Below are 21,554 nucleotides of genomic sequence, written 5' to 3'. Positions count from 1 at the left end.
TTTTATCAGAAACTTTGAACATCCTATTGAGCACCATTAAATCCATTATTAAAACATGGAAAGAATATGGCACCACAACAAACCTGCCAAGAGAGGGCCGCCCACCAAAACTCACGGACCACGACAAGGAGGGTATTAATCAGAGAGCCAACAAAGAGACCAAAGATAACCCTGAAGGAGCTGCAATGCTCCACAGAGGAGATTGGAGTATCTGTCCATAGGACCACTTTGAGCCGTACACTCCACAGAGAGCTGGGCTATACGGAAGAGTGTCCAGAAAAAAGCCATTGCTTAAAGAAAAGGAAAAAAGTAAGCAAACACATTTGGTGTTCACCAAAAGGCATGTTGGAGACTCCCCAAACATATGGAAGAAGGTACACGGGTCAGATGAGACTAAAATTGAGCTTTTTGACAATCAAGAAAAACACTTTGTCTGGCGCAAACTCAACACCTCTCAACACCCCGTGAACAGCATCCCCACAGTGAAGCATGGTGGTGGCAGCATCATGCTGTGGAGATGTTTTTCATCGGCAGGGACTGGGAAACTGGTCAGAATTGAAGGAATGATGGATGGCGCTAAATACAGGAAAATTCTTGAGGGAAACCTGTTTCAGTCTTCCAGACATTTGAGACTGGGACGGAGGTTCCCCTTCCAGCAGAACAATAACCCTAAGCATACTACTAAAGCAAAGCTCGAGTGGTTTAGGGGGAAACATTTAAATATCTTGGAATGGCCTAGTCAAAGCCCAGACCTCAATCCAATTGAGAATCTGTGCTGTGACTTAAAGATTGCTGTACACCAGCGGAACCCATCCAACTTGGAGGAGCTGGAGCAGTTTTTCCTTGAAGAATGGGCAAAAATCCCAGTGGCTAGAGATGTGCCAAGCTTATAGAGACATACCCCCAAGAGACTTGCAGCTGTAATTGCTGCATAAGGTGGCTCGACAAAGGGTTGACTTTGGAGGGGTGAATAGTTATGCACGCTCAAGTTTTCTGTTTTTTTGTCTTATTTCTTGTTGGTTTCACAATAAAAATAATTTTGCATCTTCAAAGTGGTAGGCATGTTGTGTAAATCAAATGATACAAACCTCCAAAAAATCTATTTTAATTGTAGGTTGTAAGGCAACAAAATTGGAAAAATGCAAAGGGGGGTGAATACTTTCGAAGCCACTGTAGTGTATTGAGTAATGCTTTATAAACAAAAACAGAATAATGAAGTGACCTACAGTATTTGTTTTTAGTGAGGTCCAACCAATTTTGTGGTAAAAGATGCAGTGGTGAGTGTCAAAACTGTCAGGTGTTATAAAACGAAGTGCGCAATGATAAATTGTGTCCAAGGGCTTAAAACACTGGTAGCTTCATTCATGTATATAATATTGCCATAATCTAAAACAGGAATGAATTATCTGTTTTCTACTATTTAATGAAAGGCAAGCCCTATTCCTATCGAAGCCCAACTTAATTCTTAATTTCTTGACAAACTTGTCAATGTGCTTTTTATAAGATAGCTTTTCATCAATCCAGATGCACAGATATTTATAGGCGGGGACACGATAATGGGGGAACCATCTAACGTACTTATGCACAAATCATGTAAATAGCATGTAAACGGTCCTGTGTGCATTTGATTAATTGTTCAGCAGTCTTATGGCTTGGGGGTAGAAGCTATTTAGGAGCCTTTTGGCCCTAGACTTGGCGCCTCGGTACCGCTTGCCGTGTGGTAGCAGAGCAAACAGTCTAGGACTTGGGTGACTGGAGTCTCTGACAACATAATGGCTTTCCTCTGACACCACCTAGTATATAGGTCCTGGATTGCAGGAAGCTTGACCCCAGTGATGTACTGGGCAGTACGCAATACCCTGTGAAGTGTCTTCTGGTTAGATGCCGAGCAGTTGCCATACCAGGCGATGATGCAACCAGTCAGGATGCTCTTGAGGGTGCAGCTGTAGAACCTTTCGAGTATCTGGGGACCCATGCCAAATATTTTCAGTCTCCTGAGGGGGGAAAGGTTTTGTCGTGCCCTCTTCACAACTGTCTTGGTGTGTTTGGACCATCATAGTATGTTAGTGATGTGGGCACCAAGGAACGTGAAACTCTCGACCCGCTCCAATACAGCCCTGTTGATGTTAATGAGGCCTGTTCAGCCGGCCTTTTCATGTAGTCCATGATCAACTCCTTTGTCTTGGTCACATTGAGGGAGCATCAATCATAAGTAGGTGTTCCAATACATCAGAAGTAGACAGTTGCTCCAGAGAGAACAAGGATTCACTGGGGGTTGTCTGGTCCTCTATCAAGTCGACTTGCGGCTGGGAGAGGGACGAGCAGTTTACTGACTGACCCGGGTCTATTAAATTAAGATTTATTTCAAACAAAAAACCCGTTGGACATAAAATGTTGATTAAAAGCATGACCTATCTAATTTTTTCAATAATGATGTCAGAGTTCAGTATAAATTGCTTGGGTAAGGAATGAGATGAATTTCCACGCTTTAGCGCCTTAACTGTTTTCTAAATGTAGATGGATCACCAGCAGAGTTAGCCATAGAACTCAGGAAGTAGCTTGATTTAGCTTTTTTTTACTAAGGACGTGCATTTATTTCTCAGTTGCCTGAAAAGCTGCAAGTCCACAACAACATCCGTTAGTTTAGCTTTGGCCCAGGCATGATTTCTTGTTCTAAAGATATCTGAAAGTTCTGTAGAAAACCAGGGATTTGACCTGTTTTTCAGTCTACAGCGTTAAAAAGGAGTGTGTTTATCTGCCAGTGATGTAAAAATAGATGAGAAATGCTCAAGAGCTAATTCAGGGTCTAGTATACACTGTTCCGAAAAGTACAAGTCAAGCATAAACGCTTGGGGAGAAAACTTTTAAAAATGTCTCTTCCTAATAATATGGGGATCAGAATTATGTTGTCTAGTATCTCTAATACAGGCTATGGGACAATGATCACTAAGGTCACTTAGTGATCATTGTACTTTATATTTTACTTTATATTTTAGTTCAGTGCATAATCCACATAATAATTCACATTTCCTGTTGCTGATTATTATCCTGCGGTAGCAAACTGGTTCAAATTCTACATCTGTATGATGATATTCATAGCATACCCTACAAAATAGCCTTTTGAAAATGTCACACTTCCACTGTACCACATACAGGTGTGATCTCAAACATGCAGCACAAGTACAATGGTACACCACACTGAAGTGAAAAGTTAGAGTTACAATAGCTCTTTAGCCAGACCCGAAGTGAAAGCAACCTACTGAATCTACCGTATCCACGTCTCGTCGTGGGTATGGGACCTGATATAATGGGAAGCTTGTTTAGGTATTTCCGTTTTGCAATTAGTTCCATGAAGTCACTTCTAAGCTGTTCAGAGCTGGCATACTTAGTGTCAGTGAATCCCACATGTACTGTAACAGTATCGGTCTGTGAATTTGGGCTTATGGCTTCAGGAAGTAGCGTAGTGATATCCTTTACTGTTGCACCCGGATATCATAGTGTTCTAACATCTGGCAAGGAGATATTCCTTACCATTGAGCTTCCAATGATGAGCGCCGGTCGGATCCTCCCGCTACCGAATCTCCAATCAGCAAAAGGAGCTGCAGAAATCAGTTGGGGAGAAGGCCGCGTAGATCCCGGTGTCCCGGGGAGGAGTCGCCAGCCGCCCAGCACCCTGAACATGAGAGCCCATAGTGTAGCCCGTAGTGCAGGTGGTCATCAGTGTAGAAGCTACAGCATCTGCGTACCCGGTGTCCATACGCCCTGAGGAAGACAGCGGGGACAGTGGCTCAAAACGATTAGAGTTTAATGTCACGACGCTGAGAAACAAAACGGAATGCTGGTGTACGGGTCTCTTCCTCCACCTGGATCCAATCACACTCTGACTTTTGGCCGTAAGGTAGGGAAATGCTCAAGATCCATGAAAGTTCCATTACAGTCGTCACTTTGAAAAGAGGCATCAACAAATGAGGTTAAACGTGAGGCGTCCTTATTCAAAATTAAACACTCATCCATATGTTTAATTTCCTCAAGTAAAGTAATGATCCTCTTCTTGGCAGCATTTAGTTTGTGGCATTTGTCACAGGTGAAGTTTACATAAAAATCCTTCACTGGGATGACTGTGAACATGTCACATAAAATGCATTTCATGGCCTCATGGTCGGCGATAGAGTCAAAGGAGTTTTCACTGCTTTGTGTAGAAGCAAGAGAACACCCTTTACTCAATTCAGCCATTTTACTTGCTAGCCAAATAGGCTATTAAAAGGATCCAGGGACAAATCTAGCGGTCCCTGGTGAGGACAATAAGCACGCAGATCAGCTTCCCTGAGACGGTTTCGGACAGTTTGTGCAGAAATTCTTTGGTTGTGTAAACTCACAGTTTCATAATCTGTCCGGGTGGCTGGTCTAAGATGATCCTGCAGGTGAATAAGCCGGATGTGGAGGTCCTGGGCTGGAGTGGTTACACATGGTCTGCGGTTGTGAGGCCAGTTGGACACACTGCCAAATTCTCTAAAACGACATTGGAGGCGGATTATGGTAGAGAAATGAACATTACATTCTCTGGTAAGAGCTCTGGTGGACATTCCTGCAATTAGAATGCCAATTTCACGCTCCCTCAAAACTTCAGACATCTGTGGCCTTGTGTTATGTGACAAAACTCACATTTTAGAGTGGCCTTTTATTGTCCACAGCACAATGTGCACCTGTGTAATGATCATGCTGTTCAATCAGATTCTTGAAATGCCACACCTGGCAGGTGGATGGATTATCTTGGCAAAGGAGAAATGCTCACTAACAGGGATGTAAACAAGAGCTTTTTGTGCATATGAGGAAATAAGCTTTTTGTGCATATGGAACATTGCTGGGCTCTTTTATTGCAACTCATGAAACATGGGACCAACACTTTACATGTTGTGTTTATATTTGAGTTCAGTGTGTAATCCACATAATCATTCACATTATCAGTTGCAGGATTATTATCCTGCGGTATCAAACTGGCTCAAATTAAGATTCTACATCTCTATGACGATATTCATAGCATAACCTTCAAAAATGTCACACTTCCACTCTACCACATACAGGTGTCATCTCAAACATGCAGCACAGGTACATTGGTGAACCACACTGAAGTGAAAATCAATTATTCATTATAGTCTTCTGTCAGATATTCACCCGGTATTGTAACATGCAATGACCCTTTTCAGCACTCTGAAAATATATATATAAATGTCACCACCATATTTTGAAAAATATACGCAGGCTTCATTATGTCTAGTTATGGATGTGCTATGGCATTAATGACTCACCTCTGCCAAATTGAATAGACTATTTTCCAATAACACAGGCCCTTCCCCCTGTTGTAGATCACCATTCAACTTCTTTACAAAATTGGATGTAATAGCAATAGCCAGCCCACTGAGAGAGTCATGAGAACTCACGTACAGTACAAGGATCCTAACCTTCATAACTCAGTACAATGTACAGTACAATGATGTGAGGGATACTCACTTCTCATTTTCCTCTCTGGTTACCACCAGCCCACACGGAAACAACACCATGACCGTAAAGGGAACCTACTACCTGGGGTAATGGGGCATAATCTCACAATTGCTTACCAAGCAGAACTGGTTTGTAATAATACAAAACTCCAGTTATGTGTCTTTTATTGGGTGTATAAAATATTGCAATGTAAGTCTTTCTTGGGCTACATAATAATTCTACCCGCTCCTTCTCTGGGACTGCTGATGGAGTTTTCAAAGTGTTACTAATATAAACTAACTCACAAAATTACTGTAATCTTTATAGGGTTGATACACTATTTAAAGGCATTAGTGAGACAATAACATAACAGAGATTTGAAAGTACAGTAAAACATCTTTAAAAAGTATCTGTTTTTGTTTGATGTTAATTAGGGTATCGACAAGCAAAAATGTATTGGCCACTCACTGCCAACTTTCATAGAGTGAATTGCTTATACATCAACAGGCCATGCCAAAATACTAATTGAAGTAACAGTATTGATTTTTGTTTATGATGTCGGGAGCCATTCATTTGGTTACCTACTTATAATCAACGCTGCTAAGTGAAACTTGGCAAAATAACAGAAGAATAAAAAAGACAGGCTTTGAAAAAAGAAGTAACAAAATCGTCCAATTTTATGCAGGTTGGCAGGAAGAATCAGATTTCACACTGTCTGCTTTCTGGCTTTTGGTCTCACTGCAGATCTAGAAAATGAATTGTTCTAGGTGTTTGCATGTTAATCGATGACAACAACATGGAGCTATTTCATCTATGTACTTTTTCATTAGTGCTCGCTGAAGCAGAAATTGTAATCAGGAATGCATGCATTGAATGTTGTTTTAGACAAGAAGCTGTATTGTCTCAGCTTTATGGTCTAAGAAGGAAACATCTCTTCCTACGACACAAGGAGAGTTCATGGTAAGACCACCGTGATCGTGCTTCTGAAATCATTAGAGGGAGGAAGATGTCTCTCCAGGGAGAATCTCTGATCGGCTGATGGATCGATGAGCAGAATGCCTCACGTGGAGGGAGAGGGAAGAGACTAGGAGGTTTTAGGTCCCATGGGCTTTTAAATCAATGACACACAGTCAGTCAGCCCCTCCTTGCTAACTTCATGTAGGACTCAGTGGCGTTAATTGGGTATGGCAGGGTTTGGCAGTCACCATGCCCAAGCTCAACAACAACCATTGAAAATAGGCTACTAAAATCATTCCAATCCCAATTAAATGTCAATGCAGTTTAGCGGTAATAGCGGGTTACTTTAGGACCATGCGGACACCTGGGAGTGGGAGGGAAGGCTGTTTGTATGGCTGACTCCCTTTATGGAGAGCGCACCAACACAGCTGAAGGTAACAGCTCGACAGTGCAGAGGTAGAGATGGCTTTAGTAGATGGTATAGCTAATTATTGTATGACGTGTTTGTAGAGTGTTAAGTCCCCTATTGACTGAGGTGAACGAAGCTAAAGCAACAAGGTGATAATGGCTGAAGTCAATATTGCTTGTTTATACCGTTCTTGAAAATGCATTTTTTGGTTTTTAAATTGTGTAGAACTGCAATAAATGTGCTTCAATTTTATAAATTTTCTTGGAAGATGGGAATCACTTCTACACATACCAACCCTTCTAACCTGCCAACCTTTCAACCCTTCCAACCCTTCAAATCGTTCAAAGCTTCGAACCTTCCAACCCTTCAAATCGTTACAAGCTTCAACCATTCCAACCATTCCAACCCTTCAATTCTTCCAACACTTCCAACCCTTCCAACACTTTCAACTCTTCCATCCTTTAAACCTTCCAACACTTCAACCCTTCCAACGTTTCAAAGCCTTCCAAGCCTTCAACCCATTCAACCATTCCAACCCTTCATACCTTCCAAACCTTTAAAACGTCCAACCCTTCAAATCCTTCCAACCCTTCCAACCTTTCAAACCTTCAAACCCTTCAACCCTTCCAAACCTTCTAAAACTTCCAAGCTTTCCAATCTGTGAACCTTTCCAACAATTCAAACTTCAACTCTTCCAACCCTTCCAACACTTCAACTCTTCCAACCCTTCATTCTTTCAACCCTTCCAACCGTTCCGTCCTTCAAGCCTTTCAACGCTTCCATCCTTCGACATTTCCAACCGTTCACACCTTTCAACCCTTCCAACCTTTCAACAATCCCAAATATTCATCTCTTCAAACCTTCCAACCCTTCCAATCCTTCTAAACCTTCCAATCCTTCCAACTCTTCCATCCTTCAACCCTTCCAACCCTTCCAATTCTTCCATCCTTAACACTTTTCAACCCTTCAACCATTCCAAACCTTTCAACAATTCACACCTTCCAGCCTATAAATCCTTCCATCCTTCAACCCTTCCAACCATTCCATCCTACAACCCTTCCAACTCTTCAACCCTTCCAACCTTTCAAACTCATCCAACTCTGACATCCTACAACCCTTTCAACCATTCCAACCCTTCAACCCTTCCAACCATTCCATCCTACAACCCTTCCAACTCTTCAACCCTTCCAACCTTTCAAACTCATCCAACTCTGACATCCTACAACCCTTTCAACCATTCCAACCCTTCAACACTTCCAACCATTCCAACCCTTCAAACCTTCAACCCTTGCAACTCTTCAAACCTTCAAACCTTCCAGTTCTTTACACCTTCAACCTGTTCAAATCTCCAACCCTTCCAAAACCACATGCCTTCAATCCTTCCAACACCACATTCAATCAAACCTTCAACCCTTCCAACCCTTCACACCTTCAAACCATCCAAACCTTCAACCCTTCCAACCCTTCCAAACCTTCCAACGGTTCCAATCCTTCCAATTGAACTCTTATTCACATCTTCCAACCCTGCAATCCTTCCAACCCTTCCAACCCCTCAGTCATTCAATCCTTCAAACCATTCCAAACCTTCCAAATGTTCAAACCTTCCAACTCTTCAAACCTTCAACCCTTCCAACTCTTCAACCCTTCAAGCATTCATCTTTTCCAACCCTTCTAACCCTTTCAACTCTTTCACCCCTTTACCTTATTCAACCCTTCCAACCCATCAAACCTTCTAACCTGTCAAGCCTTCTAACCCTTCAAGCCTTCCAACCCTTCCAAGCCTTCAAACCTTTCAAGCCTTCATCCTTTCCATCCCTTCATAACCCTTCAAACCCTCCAACACTTCCAAGCCTTCAAATCTTGCAACCATTAAATCTTCAACTCTTCTAAACCTTCAAGCCTTCCAACCTTTCAGTCCTTCAACCTTTCCAACCCTTCCTTCAACATTTACAACCTTTCACACCTTCCAACCCTTCAACCCTTCCAACATTTTCAACAATTCCATTGTTCATCTCTTCAAACATTCCAACCCTTCCAACCCTTCCAAAATTCAACCAATCCTACCCTTCCTACCATTCCAACCCTTCCAATTCTTCCAAGCCTCCCAAACCTTCCAACCCTTCAACAATTCCAACCCTTCCAATCCTTCAACACTTCCAACCCTTCCAACCCTTCCAAAATTCAACCAATCCTACCCTTCCAACCCTTCCAACCCTTCCAAGCCTCCCAAACCTTCCAACTCTTCAACAATTCCAACCCTTCCAACCCTTCCAATCCTTCAACAATTCCAACCCTTCCAACCCTTCCAACCCTGCAACCCTTCCAACCCTTCCAACCCTGCAACCCTTCCAACCCTTCCAACCTTTCAAGCCTCCCAACACTTTCACACCTTCGAACCTATAAATCCTTCCGTCCTTCAACCATTCCAACCCTTCTATCCTACAACCCTTCCAAACATTCCAACCCTTCCAAACCTCCAACCCTTCCAACCCTTCCAACACTACCAAACCTTCAAACATTCAAATCTTTCAAACCTTCAAGCCTTCCAACTCTTCACACCTTCAAACCTTCCAACCCTTCAACTCTTCCAACCTTTCAACCCTTCCAAACCTTCCAACGGTTCCAATCCTTCCAACTCAACTCTTATTCACACCTTCCAACCCTGCAACCCTTCCAACTCTTCCAACCCCTCAGTCCTTCAATTCTTCAAACCCTTCCAACCATTCCAACCCTTCCATATTTACAAACCGTCCAACTCTTCAAACCTTCAACCCTTCCAAATCTTCAACTCTTCAAGCATTCATCCTTTCCAACCCTTCTAACCCTTTCAACTCTTTCACCCCTTTACCTTATTCAACCATCCAACCCATCAAACCTTCCAACCTGTCAAGCCTTCAAGCCTTCATCCTTTCTAACCCTTCTAACCATTCAACCCTTCCAAATCTTCACATATTCAACTCTTCATAACCCTTCAAACCCTCCAACCATTAAACCTTTAACCCTTTCAACCCTTCAGTCCTTCAACCTTTCCAACCCTTCCTTCCTTCAACATTTCCAGCCTTTCACACCTTCCAACCCTTCAACAATTCCATTGTTCATCTCTTCAAACCTTCCAACCCTTCCAACTCTTCCATTCTTCAAACCTTCCAACCCTTCCAAAATTCAACCAATCCTACCCTTCCAACCCTTCCAATCCTCCCAAGCCTCCCAAACCTTCCAACTCTTCAACAATTCCAACCCTTCCAACCCTTCAACACTTCCAACCCTTCCAATCCTTCCAATTCTTCCATCATTAACACTTTCCAACCCTTCAACCCTTCCAACCATTTTAACCTTTCAATCCTTCCAACACTTTCACACCTTTGAACCTATAAATCATTCTGTCCTTCAACCATTCCAATCCTTCTACCCTACAACCCTTCCAAACATTCCAACCCTTCCAAACCTTCAACCCTTCCAACCCTTCCTATCCTTCAAGCCTTCCAATTCTTCCATCAATCACTTTTTCCAACCCTTCAAATCTTCCAACCCTTCCAACACTACCAAACCTTCAAACCCTTCAAACCCTTCAAACCTTCAAGCCTTCCAACTCTTCACACCTTCAACTCTTCCAGCCCTTCCAACCCTCCAACCCTTTAAGCCTTCAACCCTTCCAACCCTTCCAAGCCCTCATTCCTTCAAACCTTCCAATCCTTCAAACATTCAACCCTTCCAACTCTTCAAAACATCATTCACTTTTTCCAACCCTTCCAACCCTTCAAACCCTTCAAATCTTCAAAACTTCAACCCTTGCAACTCTTCAAACCTTCAACCCTTCCAGCTCTTTACACCTTCAACCATTTCAACCCTTCCAACACTTTCACACCTTCGAACCTATAAATCCTTCCGTCCTTCAACCATTCCAACCCTTCTATCCTACAACCCTTCCAAACATTCCAACCCTTAAAACTGTTGAACTCTTCCAACCTTTCATTAATTTAGCCCGTCCAACCCCTCCAATCCTTCCAACTATTCCATCCTTCACACCTTCCAACCCTTCAACTCTCCCAACCCTTCCAACCCTTCCAACAATTCCAACCCTTCAAACCTTCCAACCGTTCCAATCCTTCCAACTCTTCCATCCTTCACACCTTCCAACCCTGCAACCCTTCAAACCCTTCCAGCCTTTCATCTCTTCCAACCCTTCAACCCTTTCAACCTTTCCAAATTTTCACACCTTCCAACCCTTCACACCTTCCAACCTTCCATCCCTTCTAACCTTTCAAAGCATTCCAACCCTTCATCGCTTTCAACTCTTCCAACACTTCACACCTTCCAACCCTTCCCACCCTTTAACTCTTCCAACCATTTAACTCTTCCATCCCTTTAACTCTTCCAACCATTCCAACCCTTACATCCTTCAACCCTTCAAACCTTTCACACCTTCCAACTGTTCAATCTTTCCAAGCTTTCAACCCTTCTAACCCTTCCAACCCTTAAAACCTGTTGGACTTACCCTAGGATAGGGGGCGCCACAGCGCATTTTGGAAAAAAATCGTTCCCATTTTCAACGGCCTACTAATCAAAGTCAGAAGCTAAGACATGCATATACTTATTTTATATGGATAGAAAACACCCTAAATTTTCTAAAACTGTTTGAATGGTGTCTGTGAGTATAACAGAACTCGTATGGCAGTCAAAACCCCGAGACCGATTGAACCAGGAAGTGGAAATCTGAATTGTGGACTCGACTTCACAGCCTTACCTATAAATCACAACGTAAAAAAATGATAATTGAGCACTTTCCAGTGCTTCCACTAGATGTCCCCAGTCTTTACAAAGTGTTTTGAGGGTTCTGCGGTAGAAACTCAGTGAAAGAGACGATGTGGCAATTGGTCAGAGTAGTAGGGCCATGAGCATTGTGACGTCGGCGGCCGTGTCTGCCCCCACCTTTGGAAGCCTTTTGAAACACAATGACATCGTCCCACTCGAATCTGATTGGCTCTCTTGTTGAAACAGGCCCTGACGATTATTTTATACAACGTTTGACATGTTTGAACGAACCTAACTAACCGTAAACAGTCATTTTGCGTTAGACAGGTGCCGCGCACGGAACAACATTTGATTACAGCCTTAGGACGCGCTAACAACAGGAAGCTAATGGAACATAAAGCATGGACTTTTTCGACCGAAAATACATTTGTCATGGACCTGGGACATCGGGAAGTGTTTTCTGATGAAGACAACTAAAGGTGAGGGATTATTGGCGATATTATACAATATCAGATGTTACTTGCTCAAATGTTCAAAGATGGCGCCGAGCTAGGTTTTCGAGCTCAATTTCTGGGTATCGCATCCCATTTGATCTCAAAGTGTGATTACCCTGTAAAGTTAATTTAAAATCTGTTTTGACAGGTGTTTTCAAGAGATATTCATCTATAAATCTTAGATTGACAATATATATTAAAAAAATCGTTTTCGAATAGTAATTTATAAAATTGTAGCACTGTTTCCCGGGACGCATTATATGGGAAAATAGTTAGTCAACCTCAGGTGCCGATGTAAAATGCTGTTTTTATATAGAAATATGACCTTTATTGAACAAAAGATTGCATGCTGTGTGTAACATGATGTCCTAGGTGTGTCATCTGATGAAGTTTGTAAAAGGTTAGTGCTGCATTTAGCTGTTTTTTGGTTATATGTGATGGGTGTGCTTGCTCTGAAAATTCATATGACGCGACTTTTACCATGTACTCCTCTAACATAATCTAATATTGTGCTTTTCCTGTAAAACCTTTTTGAAATCGGACAACGAGGGTCGATTCAAGAGAGGTGTATCTATAAAACGATATGAGACAGCCCTATATTTGAAAAAAAATATATATTGAATTTCGTTATGCTAATGTCGCTAGGAGTTTTAGCTGGAAAATGATCCCGCTAACGGGATGATAGGCTCAAGAAGTTAAATACTTCAACCCTTCCAACCCTTGAACCAATCCTACCCTCCCAACTCTTCCAACCCTTCCAACTTTTCAACCTTCAACCACTCCAACACTTCAACCCTCCCAACCCTTCCTATCCTTCCAACTCTTCCACCCTTCACACCTTCCAATCCTTCAGCCCTTCCAAACCTTTAACCCTTCCAACCCTCCAACCCTTCCAACCCCTCATTCCTTCAACCCTTCCAACCCTTCCAACCCTTCAAGCCTTTAACCCTTCCAACTCTTCAAACCTTCACGCTTTCAACTCTTCCAACCCTTTAAGCCTTCAACCCTCCCAACCCTTCAGACCTTCACACCTTCCAACCCTTCACACCTTCCAACCCTTCCAACCCTTCTAACCTCTCAAAGCATTCCAACCCTTCATTGCTTTCAACCCTTCCAACACTTCACACCTTCCAACCCTTCAAACCGTCCAACCCTTCAAGCCTTACAACTCTTCACACCTTCAACTCTTCCAGCCCTTCCAACCCTCCAACCCTTTAAGCCTTCAACCCTTCCAAGCCCTCATTCCTTCAAACCTTCCAATCCTTCAAACCTTCAACCCTTCCAACTCTTCAAAACATCATTCACTTTTTCCAACCCTTCCAACCCTTCAAACCCTTCAAATCTTCAAAACTTCAACCCTTGCAACTCTTCAAACCTTCAACCCTTCCAGCTCTTTACACCTTCAACCATTTCAACCCTTCCAACACTTTCACACCTTCGAACCTATAAATCCTTCTGTCCTTCAACCATTCCAATCCTTCTACCCTACAACCCTTCCAAACATTCCAACCCTTCCAAACCTTCAACCCTTCCAACCCTTCCTATCCTTCAAGCCTTCCAATTCTTCCATCAATCACTTTTTCCAACCCTTCAAATCTTCCAACCCTTCCAACACTACCAAACCTTCAAACCCTTCAAACCCTTCAAACCTTCAAGCCTTCCAACTCTTCACACCTTCAACTCTTCCAGCCCTTCCAACCCTCCAACCCTTTAAGCCTTCAACCCTTCCAACCCTTCCAAGCCCTCATTCCTTCAAACCTTCCAATCCTTCAAACATTCAACCCTTCCAACTCTTCAAAACATCATTCACTTTTTCCAACCCTTCCAACCCTTCAAACCCTTCAAATCTTCAAAACTTCAAACCTTGCAACTCTTCAAACCTTCAACCCTTCCAGCTCTTTACACCTTCAACCATTTCAACCCTTCCAACACTTTCACACCTTCGAACCTATAAATCCTTCCGTCCTTCAACCATTCCAACCCTTCTATCCTACAACCCTTCCAAACATTCCAACCCTTAAAACTGTTGAACTCTTCCAACCTTTCATTAATTTAGCCCGTCCAACCCCTCCAATCCTTCCAACTATTCCATCCTTCACACCTTCCAACCCTGCAACCCTTCAAACCCTTCCAGCCTTTCATCTCTTCCAACCCTTCAACCCTTTCAACCTTTCCAAATTTTCACACCTTCCAACCCTTCACACCTTCCAACCTTCTAACCTTTCAAAGCATTCCAACCCTTCATCGCTTTCAACTCGTCCAACACTTCACACCTTCCAACCCTTCCCACCCTTTAACTCTTCCAACCATTTAACTCTTCCATCCCTTTAACTCTTCCAACCATTTAACTCTTCCATCCCTTTAACTCTTCCAACCATTCCAACCCTTACATCCTTCAACCCTTCAAACCTTTCACACCTTCCAACCTTCCATCCCTTCTAACCTTTCAAAGCATTCCAACCCTTCAAACCCTTCAAATCTTCAAACCTTCAACCCTTCCAGCTCTTTACACCTCCAACCATTTCAACTCTTCCAACACTTTCACACCTTCGAACCTATAAATCCTTCCGTCCTTCAACCATTCCAACCCTTCTATCCTACAACCCTTCCAAACATTCCAACCCTTAAAACCGTTGAACTCTTCCAACCTTTCATTAATTTAGCCCGTCCAACCCCTCCAATCCTTCCAACTATTCCATCCTTCACACCTTCCAACCCTTCAACTCTCCCAACCCTTCCAACCCTTCCAACAATTCCAACCCTTCAAACCTTCCAACCCTTCAAACCTTCCAACCGTTCCAATCCTTCCAACTCTTCCAGCCTTTCATCTCTTCCAACCCTTCAACCCTTTCAACCTTTCCAAATTTTCACACCTTCCAACCCTTCACACCTTCCAACCTTCCATCCCTTCTAACCTTTCAAAGCATTCCAACCCTTCATCGCTTTCAACTCTTCCAACACTTCACACCTTCCAACCCTTCCCACCCTTTAACTCTTCCAACCATTTAACTCTTCCATCCCTTTAACTCTTCCAACCATTCCAACCCTTACATCCTTCAACCCTTCAAACCTTTCACACCTTCCAACTGTTCAATCTTTCCAAGCTTTCAACCCTTCTAACCCTTCCAACCCTTAAATCCTTCAACACTTCCAACCCTTGAACCAATCCTACCCTCCCAACTCTTCCAACCCTTCCAACTTTTCAACCTTCAACCACTCCAACACTTCAACCCTCCCAACCCTTCCTATCCTTCCAACTCTTCCACCCTTCACACCTTCCAATCCTTCAGCCCTTCCAACCCTCCAACCCTTCCAATCCCTCCAATCCTTTCAACTCTTCCATGCTTCACACCTTCCAACCCTTCAACTCTTCCAAACCTTCCATCCTTTCAACTCTTCCAACTCTTCCAACCCTTCACATCTTCCAACCCTGCAAGCCTACCAACCCTTCCAAACTTTCAATCACTCCAACCCTTCCAACCCCTCAAACCCTTCAAATCTTCAAACCTTCAACCCTTGCAACTCTTCAAACCTTCAAACCTTCCAGCTCTTTACACCTTCAACCATTTCAAGCCTCCCAACACTTTCACACCTTCGAACCTATAAATCCTTCCGTCCTTCAACCATTCCAACCCTTCTATCCTACAACCCTTCCAAACATTCCAACCCTTAAAACTGTTGAACTCTTCCAACCTTTCATTCATTTAACCCGTCCAACCCCTCCAATCCTTCAAACCTTCCAACCCTTCAAACCCTTCCAGCCTTTCATCTCTTCCAACACTTCACCCCTTTCAACCCTTCCAAACCTTCCAACCCTTCAACCCTTCCAACCCCTCATTCCTTCAACCCTTCCAAACCTTCCAACCCTTCAACCCTTCCAACCCCTCATTCCTTCAACCCTTCCAACCCTTCCAACCCTTCAAGCCTTTAACCCTTCCAACTCTTCAAACCTTCACGCTTTCAACTCTTCCAACCCTTTAAGCCTTCAACCCTCCCAACCCTTCAGAACTTCACACCTTCCAACCCTTCACACCTTCCAACCCTTCCAACCCTTCTAACCTCTCAAAGCATTCCAACCCTTCATTGCTTTCAACCCTTCCAACACTTCACACCTTCCAACCCTTCAGACCGTCCAACCCTTCAAGCCTTACAACCCCTACAACCTTTCAACCCTTGCAAACCTTCCAACCCTTCCAACCCTTCCAACCCTTCCAACCCTTCAACCAATCCTACCTTCCAAACCTTTCAACCCTTCAAACTTTCCGACCTTTCAACCCTTCCTATCCTTCCAACTCTTCCACCCTTCACACCTTCCAACCCTTCAACTTTTTCAACCTTCCAACCCTTCAACCCTTCCAACCCTGCACACCTGTCAACCCTTCAACCCTTCCAAACTTCAACCCTTCCAACTCTTCACGCCTTTCAAATCTTCCAACTTTCCAAACCTCCAACCCTCCATTCATTCAACCATTCTAACCCTTCCATCTCTTCTAACCTTTCCAACCCCTCCAACCCTACTGCCTGTATTTCATGGTGAAATCACCTGTTGAAATGTCAGATTACAATCACACACACACACACACACACACACACACACACACACACCTTAAGATGGCACTTTGGGGGGATTAGCTTGGTACACAGCGATCACAACGAGACTGATTGGTTTGATTTCTCCATTCACTCCATCATTCATGAGAGATTTTCTGAGTCAGTGACTAAACGCTGAAGTCAGGGTTTCAACCGCAGGTTAACCAGCTACCCAGGATGCCGTGCATCATTAATGAAAGGTTTCACTCTCGCGGTAGCAACCTAACCCTAACACCCACAGTCATTTCCCTCTTCAATGAGAGGCACTATGATGTTATTAATGGCTATTGTGATGCAAAACAATCAGATTCAGGCAGGGAGAGGCTTCAGAACTGCTGAAATAAATTGGGAGAATAACCTGTGCATTTCTTATCCACAAATGGGTTTTGTGGCCTGTGCATCAAGATTCTGCAGAGGTAGTTGTTTTGTCCCAGTTATGGATATCGCATCCACAGTTTACCACGGTCACAGAATTTTTTATCTGCCAGCTCAAGTTCTTCCGTCGTCGATTGATGTTTCCTTGCCGATCGGGAGGACATTTCCATTTCAGTGATTAGTGCTGTTTCTTGTTTAGCTCAAGCCCGCTCAGAGGATGTTTCTACAAGGTCAGAGACGTGTGACAAAAGCATGCTGGGAAGAGCAAACACACAGGGTAATTGATTTAACCACGATTGGCGAGGCTCAGACATGGCTTACTGAGCTGCTGCAGATTTATTACCATATCTATGCTTTCTTCTCTTCTCAGCTGATTAAACGCACGGACCAAAAATCCACAGGGGGATGTAAAATCAATGACCGCACAGACACCGGATGATAGACCAGAATGGCTCTCAAACACACACACATGGAGATGTGTAGTATGCACATGCAGGTGTTCAGCTCAGCTTTATTGTTGCCTCTCAAAATGTAAACCCTGATAAAATGGTCCTGAGGAAGGATGATGGATTAGAGAGAGAAACCCATGGTGTACACTCTACTCCCATAGAACAGCACAAACAGGCAACATTTACACACACGTACGCACACACACATACAGACAGACAGAGACACACACACAGCAGGTACAGGAACCACATATAGACTCACACTGGTTTCTGTCTAATGAGGCAAAAAACATTTCAATGCCGTTTCCCTCAGGATGTCACCAGCTTCTTCTTCTTCTTCTACTGTACCAGTCAGAAGTTTGGACACACCTACTCATTCAAGTTTTTTTTTTTTTTTTTTTACTATTTTCTACATTGTAGAATAATAGTGAAGACATCAAAACTATAAAATAACACATATGGAATCATGTAGTAATCAAAAAAGTGTTCAACAAATCAAAATATATTTTCTATTTGAGATTCTTCAAAGTAGCTACCCTTTGCCTTGATGACAGCTTTGCACACTTTTGGCATTCTCTCAACTAGCTTCACCTGGAATGCTTTTCCAACAGTCTTGAAGTAGTTCCCACATATGCTGAGCACATGTTGGCTGATTTCCCTTCACTCTGCGGTCCAACTCATCCCAAACCATGTCAATTGGGTTGAGGTCGGGTGATTGTGGAAGCCAGGTAATCTGATGCAGCACTCCATCACTCTCCTTCTTGGTCAAATAGCCCTTACATAGCCTTGAGGTGTGTTGGGTCATTGTCCAGTTGAAAACAAATGATAGTCCCACTAAGCGCAAACCAGATGGGATGGCGTATCGCTGCAGAATGCTGTGGTAGCCATGCTGGTTAAGTCTGCCTTAGATTCTAAATAAATCACAAACAGTGTCACCAGAAATCACCCCCACACCATCACCTCATAGCCTGGTTCCTCTCAAGGTTTCTTCCTAGGTTCTGGCCTTTCTATGGAGTTTTTCCTAGCCACCTGCATTGCTTGCTGTTTGGGGTTTTAGGCTGGGTTTCTGTACAGCACTTTGAGATATCAGCTGATGTAAGAAGGGCTTTTTCAAATAAATTTGATTTGATTTGATCACACTTCACGGTGGGAACCACACATGCAGAGATCATCCTTTCACCTACTCTGCGTCTCAAAAATAACCAAAAACCTTTTGGTTATTACATGATTACATATGTGTTACTTCAAAATTGTTATGTCTTCACTCTTATTCTACAATGTAGACAATAGTAGAAGTAAAGAAAAACCCTTGAATAAGTAGGTGTGTCCAAACTTTTGACTGGTACTGTACCTCTTCTTCTTCTCCTCCTCCTCCTCCTCCTCCTCCTCCTCCTCCTCCTCCTCCTCCTCCTCCTTCTCCTCCTCCTCCTTTTTCTTCTTCTTCTCCTTTTCCTCCTCCTCCTCCTCCTCCTCCTCCTCCTCCTTCTCCTCCTCCTCCTCCTCCTCCTCCTCCTTCTCCTCCTCCTCCTCCTCCTCCTCCTTCTCCTCCTCCTCCTCCTTTTTCTTCTTCTCCTCCTTTTCCTCCTCCTCCTCCTTCTTCTCCTCCTACTCCTTTTTCTTCTTATTTTTCTTGTTCACACAGATTCTCTCACAAGAAGGTGGCCACTGGTTGACAAAAGCCCTATGGGATGTGTTGGTGGTTATGTGGTTGACCGACTGCGACACCCACTGACACACACACACACACACTCTCTCTCCCCGTGATCTTTGCTTTAGTTAGCCATGTTTCCCTTCTTCTCTTCTTCCACCAGACTATATCTGGGACACACACTGTATTGGCTGCTGTCGCCCACCCCCTGGGCCAAACCAAGCGTCATAGATTTCCAGTCGTCTGGCATTAGCCTCTGACTCCCGCCCGCATCCACTGGCTCACTCACTCTCGTTCATGCTGATCTGAGCCATGAGCAGGACACGGAGCAAGGAGGAGGGAGGGAGAGAGGGAAGGAGAGGCGGGCAGGGGAGGGAGAGAGATTGGGAAGGAGAGGGGGACAGGGGAGGGAGGGAGAGGGGGAAGGAGAGGTGGGCAGGGGAGGGAGAGAGAGAGGAAAGGAGAGGGGGACAGGGGAGGGAGAGGGGGAAGGAGAGGTGGGCAGGGGAGGGAGAGAGAGAGGAAAGGAGAGGCGGGCATGGGGAGGGGAGGGAGAGAAAGCTGGGGCACTAGACAGAATAAGCGATAGTGAGAGAGGGGGGAATAAAGGGAGAGCGAGAAAGGAGAGAGTGGGTGGAGCAGAAGAGGAGGATGGAGAAAAAAGAAAGAATAAGAGAGGGTTGGCATCTGGTTAGAGAATAAGCGTGGCAGCAACACAGATCTGAGGGAGGGAGACCATATAAAGGCACTGTCAATACTTCTAATGAGAAAGACATTCATACTGCATTAAGTGAATGGAAAAGGAGATTATTCTGAGGGACATATTGTGCAAGATGATGCCAAGAATTTCCGCAATTAGAGGCCTTACAAAGATCCAACTAAAGGAGGAGTGTGAAAGTGATGAAAACCATCACACTGATGAACAACAGTCTTCTCTGTGGTCAGATAAATAAGTGCCAGAGCTCCACTTATTGGTTGGTTTGGGTACTGTGGCACTACTCCACTGCCACCTGAAAACAGTTTTTGTTCCATAGAACTGAAAGAAGATGATAAGGAAAGTAGAAAGTTGAAAGTGGCGTGTAGGAGGAAATCCATATAGCTATGCGTGTGTGTGTGTGTGTGTGTGTGTGTGTGTGTGTGTGTGTGTGTGTGTGTGTGTGTGTGTGTGTGTGTGTGTGTGTGTGTGTGTGTGTGCCCGGTACATGGGCATAATACTTTTTGATTATACTCTATTCTCAGCTGAAAAATTATTGTTTTTACCTGTTATTTCTTACTTCCATTGTTTCGCTATATATCCATTTATTTAGTGTAGTCAAACAGAGACAACATAATGAGAGTATTAATTGTTTTCATATAATTTTGGCCATAACTGACCGTCAGTATTATGGTGATCGTGACTCAACCACAACATATTCTCACACTCCTGCATGACTGCTCCCAGGGAGCCTCAGCCTACTCTGAGCGAATCGTGCACAAGCTTTAATCAAGAATAGCTGTCCAATTAAGCACAAAGCACAGAACAGACTGTGGCTCTGATAAGGTTTAACCACCAGCAAAATAGACCCAATGAAACTGATAATTGGGAACTGGTGCAGTTTGGCATGGCTGACTAGTGTTGTGTGTGAGACCACCTAAAGCGAGGCCAATTCAAGACCAAGACCGGGGGGGGGGGGGGGGTCGAGACCGAGTCAATACAGAGACCGGGGGGTGGGGGGGTCGAGACCGAGTCATTACCGAGATCGGGAGGGGGGTCGAGACCGAATCAATACCGAGACCGGGGTGTGGGGGGGGTCGAGACCGAGTCATTACTGAGATCGGGAGGGGGGGTCGAGACCGAATCAATACCGAGACTGGGAGGGGGGGGTTGAGACCAAGTCAATAACGAGATCAGGAGGGGGGGATCTAGACCGAGTCAATACCCGAGACCTGGGGGTCGGGGGGGGGGGTCACTCCAGGACCTTAATGTGCTTCTTTTTGAGCCACTCCTTTGTTGCCTTGGCCGTGTGTTTTGGGTCATTGTCATGCTGGAATACCCATCCACAACCCATTTTCAATGCCCTGGCTGAGGGAAGGAGGTTCTCACCCAAGATTTGACGGTACATGGCCCCGTCCATCGTCCCTTTGATGCGGTAAAGTTGTCCTGTCCCCTTAGCAGAAAAACACCCCCAAAGCATAATGTTTCCACCTCCATGTTTGACGGTGGGGATGGTGTTCTTGGGGTCATAGGCAGCATTCCTCCTCCTCCAAAGACGGCGAGTTGAGTTGATGCCAAAGAGCTCCATTTTGGTCTCATCTGACCACAACACTTTCACCCAGTTGTCCTCTGAATTATTCAGATGTCCTTCACAGCGTAGTGTGTTACCAATTGTTTTCTTGGTGACTATGGTCCCAGCTGCCTTGAG

The sequence above is a fragment of the Salmo trutta genome, chromosome 20 (genome assembly GCF_901001165.1).
Source record: "Salmo trutta chromosome 20, fSalTru1.1, whole genome shotgun sequence".
NCBI lineage: Eukaryota > Metazoa > Chordata > Actinopteri > Salmoniformes > Salmonidae > Salmo > Salmo trutta.
Note: the sequence above shows the minus strand (reverse complement) of the source record.